Raw genomic sequence first — 11,126 nt, 5'->3', positions numbered from 1 at the left:
AATCACAAGGATTTGCTTTACAAAGCAGCTACGTTATCCTAAAAATACACGCTTTATTCCTGTGTTTATACTATGCAGTAAAAACTTACTACGGCACGTATTGTAAGAATCAAGAAGCAACTTGTGCCACAGATAAAACCGTAATGTGGACGTCAAGTGAAATGTTCCAGCTGCAGTGTGCTGATTTCGGCTCCTTGTAGGGGACGTGGGACACAAGCATATATTTCAGGCGAGCGCCATTCACATGCAAATTCACTTGGCACTGTAACGTGGAGTCAGATTTCCGCACCAAACGCAGGACTTTCTATGGTATAAATTTCTATTTTAATTCAGTCTTTTATACATATTCTTGTTACAACGTTACATTGTTACGCCGGGTGGAACGCGCTTCGTTTCCTTTATTCATAGGTTGAGATTCCATTGAAAGCTATATTACGTTGCTGGAGCTCTCCATAATGTGGATATACGTTTGGCTGTATCAGCTGTGCTGACTCTTGCAGCATTGCATATTTCTAATTCGTTGTCAGTCTGTCCAAGGGAATGGTAAAGAGTAAGAGTATATAAATACAATTCTTTCGTTTACTAGCAAGAGGTGTGTAGCAATAGTATTTTCTACCCATACATTTTGGAATAAGTCGTGACATAGAATTCCAGGAGAACTTTATAATTATTAATCTCTGCAGTTTGACAGATCTGATAGCATAGTGGTGATCTCTCAAAGCACTTCTTCCAGCACAAGCAACACATTCTCTTTTAATACAGATTGAAAGCTGCTATGCTGTCACCTGATTTGAATCACAGGATTATCAAGCACTAATCTGTAAATGAAGAGTTACAGAGGGTATAAAGGAAAAAAATTCTGAAGTTTCCTGTCTAGTACACAACACTGATATCATAAACTCGCGGTGAAATTTATCTCGGCATCCCCATCAGATAGTTCAGATCACAGCGAAAACCTCTAATCAGTGTTTTTAGATATCCGAAACCCATTCTACTCCAGAGATTCTCTTGCTAACGGGAGTTCTGTAATAAGCAGTATTTTATCATTTGTCGTGTTGAATGGAAGAATTTTTCGTTCGTAGAGACCAGGAGACGAAGTCATAATTCACGGCAGTCGTAGTATGACCTAACTTGTTGTTATTTCGAAAATATTTTATAATATTTTATAATTACAGAAAAGAAAAATACTTGTAGCCATGTAGCTATGAACGATTACCAAATAAAAAAATTCACTGGGTGTAATGAAACTGAATCACTAATAATTCCGGAAACCGTTGTACATTCGTAATATGTTTCTTTGCCGAATAAACTGTTGTCTTCTATATCAAATACGAGTTTCCAGATTTTATTTTCACGAAAAACATTCACCAAAAGTCAATAACAATGTTACTGTGATCGTTAACAAGTAACCTTCATGATAAATGAACATTCACATGATTGACACAAAGACAGAAAAATCTTGCAACTAATATATACTTCTGAGAGTACTAGGCACTAACATTAATCTAAAAAAATCTCCTTTTGACTAGTTCATGTGACGATACAAAAGTCTGATTTATTTAAACCCACGAACAGTTCATGAGAAGATTATGTACGAGTACAGGTGTATAAATATTTGTGATATTTCAGTTACTGACATTAACTTTTAGGCAGCGCGCAGTCTTGGTGAAATATAGAGGGACTAGTGTCTTACACGATCATCTTTTGCTCTTCTGTGCACTCCGCTCATGTCTGACGATATTACGTTCCAAAGCACGACCAGTTCTCTCATATAATACTGTGTTCAACTGCGCTAGTTTCTTATTAAATTACCAACTGCAACCACCCTTGCATGCCTCGCCCTATACAGACACTGCCAAACACAGGAACTGCACAAATTTATCTCATGCGAAATCGGAGACAACCTGATGAAAAAAGTTAATAAGTCTATCTATGTGTGGGTCGCATAATTGGACGGGCAGTATGTGAAGCGGACACTGGGACAGATGGAGAATTTGGTCAGTCGTGAAAGCGTGCTCGGACAGCCAAAGTAGTTGGGGCGACCGCTCACGACGAGATCTGGTTCGAGTACCGGCTCGGCATAAATTTTCGTGTGTGTAACGTAAACCATATAGCTGTTGTGGTATTAAATTCGCAATTTGCGAATACATTTCCGAATCTGAATCAATCACTTTGTAAGATGTGTATATTTCTATAGTCTATTGTCGAACCACAATTTATGAAAGATGTTTGTATTTTATTAATAGGATTAAGTAGGAATAATTAATATTTGCCATTTTGGAAATAATTGTGGTAGCAGGGAATGTCTGCACCAAAGTATTGTTGGAAAGAGAGACCGCACACTGATATAATTTTAAAAAGGGCGGGAGAGACCTCGTATGGATACATTTTAACGAAAGAGCAGGAAAGACCGCGCATTGGTACATTTTGTAATGGTAGCAGGGATTGTCTGCACCAGAAAGCTTTGCTGGCAGGAGAGACCGCACTTTAGCGTTCGTAGGAAGTCAGTAGTAAGCGAGATGTGAAGCGAGTCGGTAGCAGGTCTGAAGCGAGAGGTTGAGAGGAGCGGTGTGCCTGCCAGCCACCAGCTATGATTTACAAGAGATTATAAACGGATGTACAGGGACATCAGCTAACTATCATCATAAGAGGAACTATATTAGTAAATTAATTTTTTGAGACTCAAGACTACTGAAGGTATGTTTGCGCATTGCTAGTTCTAAGATTATTGTAAAAAGTAAGTCCCATTTGAACGTTTGTAAAATCATTTCATTCAGAATATAATTAATTTTTGCCAGCAATATTGCATTACTGATGAAATCCATCTCAAAAATCATCAATGTAAAACTTCGCAAAATTTTATTGTTGTCAAGAAAAGGTTAAACTATGAATTACGTAACTTCAGTCAAATTAATTAAAGAATAACGACAGCTTTGCTATTAAAGAATAACGTCAGCTTTGCTACTAAAGAATAACGTCAGCTTTGGTAATAAATACAGCCACTTATTATGACAGCCCACCAGCAGCTAATAGAGTATAGTAAATCAGAGTAAGTATATTCATGTTGCAGTTCGATGTAGCAGTCATATGGCGATCCAGTAACAGTAAAAAAGGTAAGGAACAGTTTTGGGTAATTGCAGATAATGACTGAAGGCCACGACGTCGACACATTCCATGTTTCGTCGAAATAATCAGAAAATCACTTTTAATAAGCAGCAATTAAATTTGTATGCGAAGATTGAGAAATATTTTTAGCAATCTTGAGAAAAAAGACATTTCTTCACGTTTCTTTAAACCGGAAAAATACTGGTTTTTGTGTGAAACCTCTCGCCTTGCTCGTAATTCTCACTCAAAGAATGGTTATTGTAAATAGCTCTTAGAGAGGAGAGATTTGGAAATAAATAATACATACACATACACACATGCGCACACACGCACACACAGACACACACACACACACACACACACACACACACACACACACACACAGTCCACTTACAACGCATACGTACACGCACGCACAACCTTCACAGGTAAATTTTTCCCTAAAGCACAATAACAAAAAATTTATTAAGAAAATATTGTTTATCCACCAGGGTGAAATTAACCAGTAAATTTCCTTTATTGTTAAATTCTTCTTTATGAGAATATGAACATCAATTCGCCGTTTCTTATAGAGCATCTGCTATTTTTTATTCGCTACTGCTCTTTCTCTCCTCAAGATATGTCCAACACCGTATCTCAATGTACCATGCAAGTAAACATGACGTTGCGAGAAACATAACACATTAACTAGATTTGCTCTTTTGTTCTGGTAGCACACTTCTGAAGTTGACACTGTAGAATTGGAAACACAACAATTTTGTTATATTACTACGTACACCGACGAAGAGAAGGTACAAATGCTACCCGTCCATGGAGGACAGAACAGATAGCAGAACAGTATTTGCAATAATGTTTTCTTTTTTACAATATAGGTACACGTAGCACACTATAGGCGAACGACAACATGGAGAATTTCTGCCATTATCTATGTTTATGTACACTGTACTTACACCAATTATCGCTTGAAGGCTGTTGACTGAATCAACGGTGTACATTTTTCTTTTGCTTCAGTTGGTTTACTCTTAACTTCGGTAAGTGGACGCGTAACGTTGCCTCGAATATCTGCATTGTGCAGTAACACAGGAGAGTAGTCTGTTTTATGTTACCATTTTAATAAAGTTATGTTTACTTGATAAGTGCTCTGTGACACGTTTTTGAACATTTCTTTACCAGGGTACGTGGATTCCGGAACAAAAATTGCAGGGAACTATTTAAAAATGAAGTAGCTCTGTTCATTTATTCGTAAGGGGAAAGTTGCAGAACACGCAGTCATACTGTTAATGTTTCAAATCTCTCGTTTCGCGGTACGCAAACAAACTGAGAAGATGGCGCAGTCGTCAGGCCCCTAACGTTATACAACGAGCTCACAAACGATTTTTACCACTTTGATCAAACATGTTTCAGAAACTGAAACAGGTAGAAAGCTTCGTTTTGCCACATAATGTTCACACTCATCTAAAATCTTAGCATTCGTTTAACAGAGTTCATTGTGTGCACGGTCTCTAGCACGCAGTATGCCTGAGCATTATTCTGGTTCCTTACATGTCCGATATAGAATGTCATAATTTATATGTGCAATTGATGTTTCAACGCGGGCTCTCAGTTCCTGCAGCTTTCCCATCGGTATCAGATAGACTGCATACCTCGCAAAGCCCAAACAGACAAACATGTAATGGGATTATGTGTGGAGACCTTAGAGGCTAGGAATGGGTCATCCTCTGTCAATCCAGCAACCTGGAGTCGTGACGTTCAAGTCCTTCCTAATGATCGATGCCTGCGAGGAGGAGTACCATCGTGCTGCAGCATGACGCCAAGTTGCAATTTTTCGACCTCTGGAATTGCTGTCATCCAAAATGTCCAGATAGCCAGTATTATTGACGCCTCTGCGAAGAAAAACTCACAACACACTGTTATGAAAGAGAACACATCATTGGTTTACCGTCGGATGTTGACGCATAATTTACATGTTAAAGTGGGGCTTCTCGGAATCCTAACTCCAGGAATTGCGTCGGTTGGCCTTCATTAGCATATGATAGCACGGTTCGTCTGTGATCATCATATTTCTCACATGGACTGGATGATCGACGACTGTCAATGTTAATGTCAATTGCAGAGGCTTTGCGCTTTGGCCTGTCAACAGGTTGAAGAGCATGCAGCAGCTGCACTTTTTAGACACGAAGGTTCAGTCCCTTGTGTAGCACCCAGTGCACTGTGGTTTGTGGTAGCTGCGACTGTCAAGACGCTTGGCGGATTAATTTCATTGGGTTTTGGATAAATGCCTGATGCACTCGTCACTTACCTATATCACTCGCGCTCACACGCCCAATGCATGGGGCCTTAATTAAAAAGAAAGGACTAATATTAATGAATAAATGCAATGATTTTACTAGCTGTGTGACCGGTTACGAAGTCTCGTAACTGGTTGGCCCTGACTATTATTAGCACGCAATCTGACTGCATAAAATAAAAATAAAGGATGACAAGGAATTTCCATTAACACAATTGATTAATTAAGCCCTCTGCAACTATAAAAGCTACGAAACAACAAAGCACAAGTGTAACTGTTCTATGTGTGGTAGTGTGACTCAACGTACATGTATCTGGCTCGGTTCTTTCTCAATACGACAAAATAATTTAAACACAATTTACAATGAACTGACCGAAAAACCAGAAATACTATAATTGCACATAGAAACCACGATTACAAGTCTAATAAATGAACACGAGCCAGATGCTTTGTTGACTGTACCTGTGAGCAAGAGCGATTGTTATGAAAGAAAACTTTAATAACGATTTACCTCATTATATACTGACGAAAATATTCCATTACACCAGCATCATAAATCAAAAGCTCATCTCCTTTCTCAAATATATTCTGACTATTGCATCTTCTTTCATCTGTACATTACACCAACCGAACAGTACAACATTTCAGTCAACACTCAGATCGTCTACTCTCTCGCCCAACAGAATAACGAATGCTCTCGACATCCTCTGAACTACTACTGCCAGTGGAGGCGGCGGAATAATAATCTTTGGCGCAATCTCTGGCGCTGTGACTCAGTGTAACCACCTTTCACCAGAAATCGTCCTCTTTATTACAAGTCCGCATTCCTTGAAGCTCGTGCTGACCAAGAATTAGTAGCTTTCATTCAGTTAATACTAGGCAGAAATCCAATCTGCATTTGGTTCGCACTATCTTCCTTGACTCTTATACAGAAAGGCCTAAGGTATTCTGATGCATCCATTTTCAAGAAGCTAGCAGAAGAATTCTAAAATCTTAAGAGTAATCCACGCGCTTTCACATCTAAAATGAAGAGTTTTCTTATTGGTCATTCCTTCTATTATGTTGAGGAGTTCCTTGAAAAATTAAGCTGGTTCCTACTGTTGATTGCCTTTACATAAACTTGTGCCTTGATGTACTTCTGGGAATCAGAAACATTATATTTCATCTGTTAATACTTTTAAGTTGTAGTTTCATGCACTGACACTGCCAAGGAGATTGGCACCTCTGTTCTGGCCTAAGGACCTAGACGTGTAAAATAAAATACATAAGAAAAAGTGACACAATGCAGCCAGAAAATGCCGTCAGTGAGTATACGTACAGTGAGGTGACAAACGTCGTGGGATACCTCCTGATATCGTGTCTGACCTCCTCTTGCTCGGCACTTAGTACAACAATTCGTCGTGCTATCGACACAAAAAGTCGTTGTAAGTCTCTTGCCGGAATATAGGACCATGATGCCTGCACATAACTGCGGATATGTTGACGGTGCAGGATTCTGTGAACCAAGTAACCTTTCAATTATGCCCTTAAATTTACCATGGGACCCATGTCGGGTGAGCTGTGTGGCCAAATCATTCACTCGACTGGCCCAGAAAGTCCTTGAAGAACATAGTGTCCACCAATGACTTTAAAAAGTTCTCCTAGTAGCCGAAAGCTACTATTTCCAATCAATGATAGATTAGTTTAGACAGGAGGCTCCACTTCGTTCCGTGTAAACACAGCCCACATCATTATAGAGCCATCACCAGCTTGCACAATGCCTTGTTGACTACTTACGTACATCTCTTCGTTGGATCTGTGCCGCATTCGAACCTTACCAGCGCAAATCGGTACTCATCTGATTAGGTCACGGATTTGCAGTCGTCCCGGGTTCAACTGATACGGTGGCAAGCCCAGGGGAGACACTGCAGGCTATGTAGCTCTGTTAGCAAAGGCACTCGCATCGGTCGTCTGCTGTCATAACCTTTAACGCCAGATTCCGTCGCATTTCCTAACGGATACGTTTGTTGTATGTCCCACATTGATTTCTGCGGTTATTCCCGCGGTGTTGTTTGTTAACACTGACATCTCTATTCAAATACCATTGCTCTCGCTCGTTAAGCGAAGGCAGTCAGCCACTGTGTTGTCCGTGGTGAGGGGTAATATTCCCTAACGATATCCGAAATGGAGTGTCCCATGTGACTAGTTCCAACTATCATTCCGCGTTCAAAATCTGTTAATACCCGTCGTGCGGCCGCAGTCACTTCGGAAAACTTTCCACATGAATCACCTGTGTACAAATGACAGCTCTGTCAATGTGCTGTCCTTTTTACCTTGTGTAAGCGATACTACCGCCACCTGTACATTAGCATATCGTTATTCGATAGTTTTTGTGACCTCATTGTATTTTTTAGTAGTTATAACAATGAGAAGTACTCTTACAGATGTCTCTGCATAAAGTTTTAGAACTACTTCCTGGTATGATTCTTTTTTTTTTCTCCAAAAGTTATTCCGTAACTCATTACTGAATGGAGATATTCAGAATTAAACAGTTCCATCATCCTCAGCTCAACTTGGAAGTATTCCAGCGAACAGCAACTGCAGCACAAACTAACCCCTTAATTAATAAATTTATACAGTTTGGTTCACGAATCAAAAGTACGGTTTATCTGTATTAAAAAAAAATTTCACAGTTTCTGCTTCTTGTATTTCATTCATAGATTATCTTTTTTTAACGTAAGAAGGTCTATAAGAAGTACATTTCCAGCTATGAAATACATTTCCAGCTACCGCTAATATATGACGAGATTGCTACCTTTAATATATGACAAAGTGGCGTCTGTATCATTTTAATATTGTTTATCTCTTCCTGCTCATTATTGATTGAACAAATGCAGTAAAAGGAAGAATACAGAAAGTGGCAAACATTACGAAAAGCATATACATCCGTATGTCATTCTCGCAAATTACTTCAACGTTCTCGGAACGAGAATAAACGTCTCATGTAGTTCTCATCGCATCTTGAACTCATAGAAATGGGACGCATTTATGTAGCGGACATCATTTAACAGTGTTTTTAGAAGGAATGACGTTTCTAAAAGATGTTCTTAAAAGGCGACCTGCAGTCAGCGTTGTGCACTTTTGGATATAATGGGAGATCTCTTTCTTGCTTCTGTCTCAATTGTGGCACGATTTTATTCCGTTTTTCTGGTGACATATGACCCCGCAGCTTACTTATTTCTGAACGACCACATAATTACGAAATGAAAATCCCTTGTACCGGATATGGTATTTGACTTCCATTAGAGGTAACGCTTTAGCGAGTGCTGTCAAGCGCAGAACCTACTTCATCAAGTAGCGTGTGAAGCTTCTCCCGTTGTCACTCTGTTGTGTTAGTACTGAAGCGAAAATCCTTTGGGAATCTGCTTAGGAGCGGACAGACTAAATGGCTTGTCGAGGACAGAATACGGTGCAGACTGTGGAAAATTAGCTCAGACGAGATCAAAGGTCAGGATTAAGCCCTTCGGGGCGTAAGAGTATCAGCCAACGACAACTCGTAAATTGCACTGTGTGAACTTGTTATGAAGTATTTGTATTTAGAGTATATAGCGTTCGTTACTGGGAGAGTTTATTGCCTTCCATGTTGTAACGGAACATATTAAAGACTTTAATTTACCGAAGTATGCGATACCCTCCAAATTCAACCAGTTTAACGAGTATTTATGATTATAGAAAAGTTATTGTGTATGTTAACAATGATTGCACAACATGTCTCCATAAACAGTCAACCCTTTAAATTATACTGAATAACTGACCCACACAAAAGTTAATATCACTTGATCACTGATACAGCAAATGTCATCATGTAAAAACACTAAGTTCATCTAAAATAATTAATATGAAGTACGAAAAATAGTGGCCAACGTAGGTATTTTGGATCTCCTTAAATAAAAATCACCCAGTGAAATCTATTTGTTCACTAGGAGCGTTTTCACTCAGTATTCACGTAATCAATCCTATTTTAGACGAAAACCAATGTAATTCTTAATAATTCATGTTACTTAATTATTTATGCAAATTAGAGAAGTCAATTGACAAACTTCTAAAAAACGGCCTTTTTGTAACAAAGAATTATTCTGTCAAGTCACCAAATCTGTCTGTCAGTTTAATAACATGTTAAATTATGTCACTCGATGCAAATTAATAACTTATCTGCACAAATTATGATAACAGATGTACATGTGACTTATAAACTATATATCTTTTTAGTAGTTCTTTGACAATGTTATAAATACAAGCAGCAAAAGGGTCGGAGAGACAGTCGGAACGTCACTTTGGTAAAGTGTGTTTGTGTGTTATTGTTTGAGGTGGATAAACAATGCAAAGAACATGTAAAGGAAGTACTACTTTGTGTTGTGTCATGGTCTTTGGTGGACAGTGGAATTAAGATGGCCACCAGAGTAATAAATATTTGATGTTTACATATTTGTTGGTTTCGCTCGTTCTTTATCATCAACAGCACATAAAAAACACGCGACCTCATGTTTTTACCCTGGACAACCAGATTTAGAGCCAGCATCAGCATCGAGACACAGCAGCGATCCAGCAAGCAGCAGCGATTACTACAATGCATTTTAATGGCACCAACCTAACATCAAGTGCTAACAAGCTCCGTAAATTGGAGTGAAATAGTGTGATTATAGCAATTAGCAATATCTACGACTAGGCGACCATTACAAAAGTGGGGGCTCGTCCGGGATCTTTAAGTGCATCAATGATAACAGTGCAGCGATAAATTTCGTAAGAGCTTAGCACTCCAAAAAAGTTTATTTGTGCAGTGTGGCAACAGTGAAAATATGTCAAAGTAAAAAAAATATAAAATAAAGTGTGTTTGTGCGACTACGAAAAACTATCATCACAACGCTCGGAAGATTAACGTCTGGATTATGTCAATGGTATTCATCAATCAAGACTTCAGCTTCGATAAAAGCGAATAAAAGTGAAGAAAGCCAACAAGAACACTGACCACGACATCATAGCATAGCTACATAAAGCAAGGTATTTTGTTGTTGTCATTTACAAAATTAATAGTGAACATGTCTCTACCTGAGAGTGATGAGATCGTAGGAAATGTAAAAATTGAACCAGGGGGTGGTGAACAATTAAACTTAACAGAGTGGCTAGCAGAGTTTGCAACTCAAATAAGCTCGCAACTTAAACAATCGAGTGAACAAGTTAGTTTGAAACTTAAGGAAAACACAGATAGACTGGATAAGTTAAGTTTGAATTTTGATCTATTAAGTACTCATCTCAATGAGAAGTGTGAGGAAATTAAAACTACCCTCAGTAAGGACACTAGAGAACAGTTGATACACTTCTGAAAAGAATTTCAAGTTAAAGTTGAAAGTTTAAATGAAAACATACAAGCTAACACAGACAGCATTTCTGTCATCTACAACAGAGTAGATACTGAGGTTGAATGATTAGATCAGAGAATAGACAAAACATCAGAAAACCTTAAACAAGAATACAACCTGTATACCACTAATGTAGATACAAAAGTAGAAAATATACACACTAAATATACACAATTGGAAGATGCATTGATGTCAAAACAAATGTTTTACAATCAAAATACAATGTATGGGCACATCCAAGGGAAATGCTTTCCTGGTGAAAATCTGCACCCTATTGACTTTATTCACCAATGTAAGGATATGTTTGTTGTTTCTAGAAGGGGAGGCCCTATCCTGGG

The sequence above is a fragment of the Schistocerca nitens genome, chromosome 4 (assembly GCF_023898315.1).
Source record: "Schistocerca nitens isolate TAMUIC-IGC-003100 chromosome 4, iqSchNite1.1, whole genome shotgun sequence".
Classification (NCBI taxonomy): domain Eukaryota; kingdom Metazoa; phylum Arthropoda; class Insecta; order Orthoptera; family Acrididae; genus Schistocerca; species Schistocerca nitens.
Note: the sequence above shows the minus strand (reverse complement) of the source record.